At 35.7% G+C, this 8,115-nt stretch overlaps 1 non-coding gene across 1 annotated transcript; it reads left to right on the top strand.

The window, feature by feature from the left end:
• Positions 1-266: 266 nt before the first annotated feature.
• On the top strand, positions 267-373 carry LOC122151545. Its single transcript, XR_006164202.1, has one exon. It is a non-coding gene; the product is annotated as a U6 spliceosomal RNA (small nuclear RNA).
• The last annotated feature ends 7,742 nt before the right edge of the window (positions 374-8,115 follow it).

The following is an 8,115-nucleotide window of genomic DNA, read 5'->3' on the forward strand; positions in this document are numbered from 1 at the left end:
CTTGTTACTGCCATTACTAGCACTATTTTGGCTGCATTTGAGAGTGATGATGCACTTCACATAATATTTTCAAAAGAAAATTAAACAAAGAAATAATGCTGCAATACTCAAGAGATGCACAATGTACAAGATTGGATGGATGGTGCTGCCCATGATTTGAAGCATACACTGTTATAGAGTTAACACTTTAGTTAGAAAGTACAGTAGAGTACATACATAAATCAGTAACATAGGAGTTTATTATGACTATCAAGACACATGTATTAGTGCTCGCTTCGGCAACACATATACTAAAATTGGAATGATACAGAGAAGATTAGCATGGTCCCTGCACAAGGATGACACGCAAATTCGTGAAGTGTTCCATATTTTTGAAAGTGAATTTGCTCTGTAAATCTTCACCCAAATCACAATAAAAAAAAAATGAAAAAAAGACATATGTATTATAGGTTATATTTATACTGTACTGTTATACACCTAGCAATGCAATCTCTTTAAATACAAGGAACATGAGCTACACAGGTTGCATGCAAAAACCTGTTGCATTAGCTACATCCCATTCTCCAACCAGGATTTCTAAACTTTGTTACACCCTTATGGAACAACACATATATATGCAGTCAGATATTGCTCCAGCGGACAGTATGCAGCACCTGACTGCAATTATCATTCTTTAAATTGGATCGTATATTTATTATTTCCTTGGCTTTTGGTTTGGCTTCCACACTTGGACATAATTTCTATGTTGTCCATCCCTTCATCTCCATAACCAAGAATAACATTCACGTCATGTTGGTGAGAGACTGTTGTGATAAAACAAATGGACTTCGAAGCTACAGTTCAATTCCCAGTCCTGCTCCTCACTAGCTGTGTGACCTTAGGCAAGTATTTAACTTTCTGTCCTTTAATCTCCTCATTTTTTTAAATAGATGTAATTAATAATTCCCAATTCATGTAGTTGCTGTACGTATTAAGTTAATACACATAAAGTATATATAACAATATCTAGAACAAAGAAATAATACTGTAAAGAGTTTTAATAAATATTTTTTAATGTATGTCCCTACCAACAATTTGTTCTCTTGGAGAAAATGAGCTGTTTAACCTCTAACACAGAGGAGTGGTGACAGTGGTGGTTCAGTGGTAGAATTCTCATCTTCCATGTGAGAGACCCAGGTTGAATTTCTAGCCAATGTACCTCATGCATACCCACTATCCATGTGTCAGTGGAGGGTTGAATGCTGATATGATGCTGAATAGATGGAACAGGACAATGCAGCATTTCATTATGTTATAAATACATCACCATGAGATGAGGGCCAATTGGATAGCAGTTACCAAGAACAACAACAATCTCCAAAGATTGAGTGATTCTCAACAACACACATCATCACCAAGGTCACAAATGGATATTAGTATAACTACCTACCTGTGGATGTTGAGTAAGAATTGATCTCCTTTTGGACAGTGGGATTTACTGAATATGCACTATGTGTTCTGCCCTTTATGTGTGACCTCTCACATAATCCTTATATTTCCAGAAGGAAGACTCTGTTACTGCCCCTTTTTAGCAGATGAAGAACTTGAAGAGTAGGGAGGTTAAATGCGCTTCTGGAATCACGAAACTAATAAGTGACAGAGTCAGACTTTAAATGCAGTTTGATCTTAATTCAAAGATAAAACTGTTTCCACTTACAATCTGATGCCTTGGGCCAATATACTTGGTCTCAAAACAACAACCAATTACTTTCCCAGTTCACTTATCTCTGCCTGCTCCCCTCCATCACTCACTGGTTGTAAGTGTTTACTCTATCTCAGTGTCTCCATTCTCAAAGCACTTATCACTGATTTTAAAACTTTCTCTCCAGTCTATATCCAGTCTAAATGCATCACCAAAGTTCACATTCCATCAACTGCCACCATATTATTGTGAGTCTTTCCATGATTTGCTAAAAGAAAGATATGCAGTTGTGTAGCTTTGTGCTACTATTTTAACATTTCAATCAATAATACACAGCAGGAAATACTTTGGCATCAGATATGATTTTAAACACTGGCTCTTATTAACAGTTTGACTTTAGTTTGCTCACTTTACCTTGGCAATAATAATGTTAATCCCCTTAGGCTATAATAAGAATTAAATAAAATAAACATAAAATACCTAGCTCAGTAACTGGGTCAGAGTCAATGTCCAATTCATGGCAACTATTGCTGAAAGTCTTAACTGACTGTGTTTTCATCCATTGCTCCTTTAGGTCACTGCAAGTATCATATACTACTTTCTTTTTCCCACCACTGCCATATCTCTAATTTGAGATTAGTATACCCCTTAGTAAGGAGCTCTGGTGGTGTACTGGGTAAGACATTTGATTGCTAACTAGAAGGTTAGTGTTCAAACCCACCAGCTGCTTCACAGGAAAAAGATGAGATAATCTACTTCTGTAAAGATTTACAGACTTGGAAACCTAATAGGGGTCACTATGAGTTGGAATTGACTATCAAGTCAGTGGGTTTGATTTCTTTTGGGTTTATATCCCTTAGTGGATTTGTTTGTAGTGTCATGATAAATAATACTGTATTTCTTCTATTAACTTTTTATATATTTTTGATAGTCTTCAATTTTTAGGGCAGTTTTCCACTTATAGAAAAATTGTGGCAAAAGTAGAGAGTTCCCATATACTCTCTCTCACCCTATTTCTGCATTCTCCTATTATTAGCATCTTGAATTCCTGTGGTAGATATGTTACAATTGAGCCAATATTGAAACATTTTTAATAATTAAACTTCATAGCTTACATTGTACAGTTCTAAGGATTTTAAAAAATGTTTAATGTCATGTATTCACCATTATCAACTTTTTATTGTATTTGCTGGTGTTTCAGAACTGCCCAATTTGATTTCATTAGGTATTCTTCACATGCTAGTCACTCTTTTAATTTTAGAATAAGATCTGTTTGACAGTGAGTTTTTAAATACTCCTCTCCTCTTTGAGGAACATGTGATAAAGATAGTAGTATTGAATATAGTTTTTTGATTTATTATTTTTAATTTGTAAAATTAATCTCAATCTGGTGGCATAGTGCCTAAGGCACTTGACTGCTAACCAGAAGGCTGGCGGTTCAAACCCACCAGCCACTCCTCGGAAGGAAGGTTGGGCAATCCTACTTCTGTAGTGATACTGCCTCGGAAACCCAAAGAGGGGTCGCTATGAGTCGAGGCCAACTCAACGGCACATAACAACAACAACAACAATCTCTATTTGAAAGTAAAATTTCCACAAGATTCTTATTTCCAACTACACTTGTTTCAGATATATCTAAAGTACTATCTATTTTAAGTAGTATATTGATTAGTCATATATGCTAACTAAATGACCTGTTTCCCCAAGCATCATTTTTGCTACATGCAATAGGTATTTTTATATTTTATCTCTAAATATTCATTCCTTTGTTTAATAGAGTTCATGTCATAGAGGTAGTGGGTCCCATTTTTGTTCTTCTTGATGTTAGAGTCATTGAATTGGTTCTGCCTCATAACAGCCCTACATACCAAAACAAACAAACAAACAAACAAACAAACAAACTCACTGTCATCAAGTGGATTCTGACTTATAGCAACCCCTCCTTGGGTTTCCAAGGCAGTATCTCTATGGAAGTAGATTGCCCAGTCTTCCTTCTGAGGAGTGGCTGGTGGGTTTGAACTGCCAGCCTTGTGGTTAGCAGTCAAATGCCTTAGGCTCTACACCACCAGAGCCCCCTATGTACAACAGACCAAAACACTGCCTGGTCCTGTACTATCCTCACAATTGTTGCTATGTTTGAACCCATTGTTGCAGCTATTGTGGCAATCCATCTCACTAAGGGTCTTCCTCTTTTTTTACTCACACTCCACTTTAACAAGCATGATATCCTTCTCCAGGGACTGGTTATTTCTTATAATGTGACTAAACTATGCAAGAGGAAGTCTTACCATTCTCACTTCTAAAGAGCATTTTGGCCGTATTTCTTCCAACACAGATAGTTTCTTCTTCTGAAAGTCCATGGTATATTTGGTATTCTTTGCCAATACATAATCAAATGCATCAGTTCTTTGGTCTTCTTTATTCATTGTCCATATTTCACATACATTTGAGAGGATTAAAAATACTATGCCTTGGAACAGATGCACCTTAGTCCTCAAAGCAATATCTTTGATTTTTAAAACTTTAAAGATTTCTTTTACAGCAGATTTTCCCAATGCAATACATTGTTTGATGTTTTGACTATTACTTTCATGGGTGATTGTCGATCTAAGTAAAATAAGGCCTTAATAATTTCAATATTTTCTCCATTTATCATGATGTTCCTTATTAGCCCAATTGTAAGGATTTTTATTTTTTTATATTTAGGTGGGCTCCATTTGAGTTTCCTATTTTCTTAATAAGTAGTCAGCTAGTACTCATTCAAATAGTCAGTTTTCTCATGGAGCCCTTTTCTTTAGAGGGAAGCAGAGAGGAGATTGGTGATGACATGTAGCAGTGACTCTGTCCAGGGCCAGTTGGTTGAGGATAGTAAGAAAGGTTTTCTATTGGAATATGAAAGCTAGACTTGGGGTACAAGTAATTAAGGGTAAAGAAAGAGACTCAAACAACTTACTCTGAAGCAAGTTTTTCACATCTTGAGCATACTTGTCATTCACTTTGAAAATATATCGAGGAGATTAGATCTTTAAAAGCAGGGATTTCATAGTTCTTTCAAGGTATTTTCTTCCTGAAAATGTTTTTCCTTTGGGTGGGTGCAAATTTTAATGCAACCAACAGAAAACCAAGAAGGTAAGATTGCCTCAATAATCTGCCCCAACTAATGAAACACTGTGACATGAAGAGAGAACTCAATTGGCTGATGAAAGCCAATAAAAAATAATAGTATGGAATTAGATAAGCACAGGACAAAATTCCTAATGTAAGTGGAACTGATCCCTGATTAATCAGGAGACAACTATAAAACCAGATGTTCCAATGACCAAAGGTGCACAGTTAATCTGATTAATTATGTCTTAAAAACTATCCAAGGAGAGGGATCAGTTAGGATCTTGACATTGACATGGTCTCAGCCAATGACAAACTGTATTTCCATTTTAAATATGCACAATTATGAATTCTTCTTCCCTCAAACTATATACATCCAGAATATCTGTACTTCTTGGAGATAGCTGTTATCAAACTCATGAGAGTGTTTTCCAAAATTACCAAGAAAAATACCTGCAAACACATCTCAAAGATTTTTGTCTTATTGCCTCTTTGATTTGTACATCAGAAATATCTGGGCTATGAGAGTACCACACCATACACCCTTTCCCTCTTGCTATAGGTACCACCTGTTTGTATTAGTTTTTCCCTCTTCTCTACACTATCTTCTTGTATTTAGATGAGACTTGCATTTCAAAAACAGCTTTGTTAAAGAAATATCTATGAGATAGGAAAAACATAAATAAATGGCAACAAGAAACCAGAAGGGACATTGCTTTCTTTAAAATCGTTCTCATGTGCTTACTGATGTTTTCCCACATACAGCCATGTTTCCCCAGCTTCACTGGGGTACTATTTAATAAGTTCTTATTTTGGAGCACTAAATAGTATCTCCTGTCCTGAGCAGATTAATGCCAACATACCTAACTTTGTTGAGTGAGTAATTTGCTATTTGGAGAGTCACCCTCTGTTCCTTTACTAAAGCACAGCCAGCAGGAGTTGCATCCTATAATTTAGCAACCAACTTGTTGCCCTCCTCACTTTCTAAAATATGTACTCCTAGTGCCTAAGACTGAGAGCTCTGGTGGCATAGTGCTTAAGGCACTTGACTGCTAACCAGAAGGTTGGTGGTTCAAATCCACCAGCCACTCCTCAGAAGGAAGATTGGGCAACCTACTTCCATAGAGATACCACCATGGAACCTATGGAGGGGTCACTATGAGTCAAATCAACTCGAGGGCAGTGAGTTTGGTTATGAACTATGTTGCAAATGCTCTAGTAAGAGCTCTGTCACTGAGATATTTCATGACCAGAAATTCAAATATATTCTCAGTAGTAAACAAAAAGGTTTTTTGGGTTTTTTTTTATTCCTCCAGGAAAGTTTTCAGAATAATGTGGTTTTCAAAATAGTAACAATCAAAAAGACCATTTCACATCCAAGTGAATTTGAGAAACATGTTGTACCATCTAGGAAGTAAGTCAGAATTTACTAGAGCTGGTAAAATACCTAATGTTTCAGGAAATTGGCATTATGACTTACATTTATATTGCTTATTATGATATTATTTGCATTTAATTGCTCCACATAGTTTATTTGCTTTTGGTACATTTAAATATTGTGTAAAGTCTTGGGTTTGTAGTTTGTGAGCTTACCTTTAATAATGGTACCTGTAATGAAGAAGTGCATAATAGCTGCTTCTTTCTTGACATGAATGGCTTCATCTGAAGTGAAGAGCAAGTCCAATAATCTGTATAATGATTCTTAGAATGTACTTCAGTGACAGGCCAGAATATTCACTTTTTATTTATTCCTTTTTATCATAAACTATTAAAACCACAGCAGATAAATAACTCTAGAATCAAATGAAGCTTTAGTCTTTCTCTTTGCTTCTGTCTCATGTGGCTGTAGAATATTTAACCTTGAAGAAACTTGGGGGGCTCTTCAATGGATTTAATAGTGAATATTGAAGGGAGTGGTTCTCAAAGTAAGGTCCCCAAAGCAGCAGCATCAGTATCATCTGGAACTTGATAAGAATGCACATCCTCATGCCCCACCCTAAACTACTGTATCTGTCATCTATGTTTACCAAAACTTCCAGGTAATTCTGATGCACACTACAGTTTAAAACCACTCTGAGGCTTAGCTATTCAAAAGGCTTAGTAGTCTGCAGATCAGCAGGATCCCCTAGACCGTTATTTGATCTGGACCTCAGATTGTTGGATCAGAACCTGCAAGTTAACAAGATACTCAGGTGATCCTGATTCATGTAACAATCTAGAGCCACTGATCAAAAGTTTAGAGAAGGAAATATGAAGAGAGAGAATCTTCTATTCAGAATAATTGTAGGAATTGTCAGAGTGCAACTTAATGAATACTTTGCTGTTTGTATATACCTCTAAATTACTTTTTGAATAAAAAAAGTGAAAGATATGTGTAAACATCTGGTTGCAATGTTCAAAAATAATAAATTATCTACATTATGAATTGGAGAGCAGAGTCATTATGTGAGTAATAAATCATGTATATTTATATGTATATATATAAATATAAATGAATGAAAATCACATCACACAAATATAAATTATATCATATATGTATATGTGCAATATATGTTATATAAATATACATGCATGTGTTGTTATGTGCCTTCAAGTCGTCTCTGACTCATAGTGACCCCTCCTTGGGTTTCTGAGGCAGTATCACTATGGAAGTAGATTGCCCAACCTTCCTTCTGAGGAGTGGCTGGTGGATTTGAACTGCCAACATTCTGGTTAGCAGTCAAGCGCCTTAGGTACTACACCACCAGAGCTCCTATATGTGCATATATACATACATAAATCATATGTGGGATATATATATATCCCATGTATATAAATTTTATATATATATATATATATATATATATATAATCTCCCACAGTGATCTAGATAGAGAAAGGCATAATTTTCAGATCTAAAGTTCTGGAAAATTCTCAATTTTCCAATTCACTCTACTTCCATAGCAATACTACCTCAGAAACCCAAGGTGGGGTCACTATGAGTTGAAATAGACTCAACAGCAGTTTGGTTAGGTTTTTAGTTTTTCACATGTATTTGTACATGGAAGCTAATATTTTTGTGTGTGCCTTTTTATTTTAGTTCTTTCTATGTTTAAATCAAGTTTTCTATAACATAATTTTTTTAGAAAGTCTTTTACCAAGGAAGGGAGTTGTACACTTTTAGCCTATCTTTGTCCTAATCAGATGACTGTGGTAATGCTAAGGAATCAGTACAACAAAGCTTGCTAGGGATGATGTCTGCTTCTACCCAAGGCTTTGGCAGTTTTAAAGCCACTGATGGTAAACCCAGAGTCCTGGGAGGAAAACAAGAGTTTACCAAGACAAATCTTA

This window comes from Orycteropus afer, unplaced genomic scaffold (assembly GCF_000298275.1).
Source record: "Orycteropus afer afer isolate SDZICR_OR568_19922 unplaced genomic scaffold, OryAfe1.0 scaffold00543, whole genome shotgun sequence".
Taxonomy (NCBI): domain Eukaryota; kingdom Metazoa; phylum Chordata; class Mammalia; order Tubulidentata; family Orycteropodidae; genus Orycteropus; species Orycteropus afer.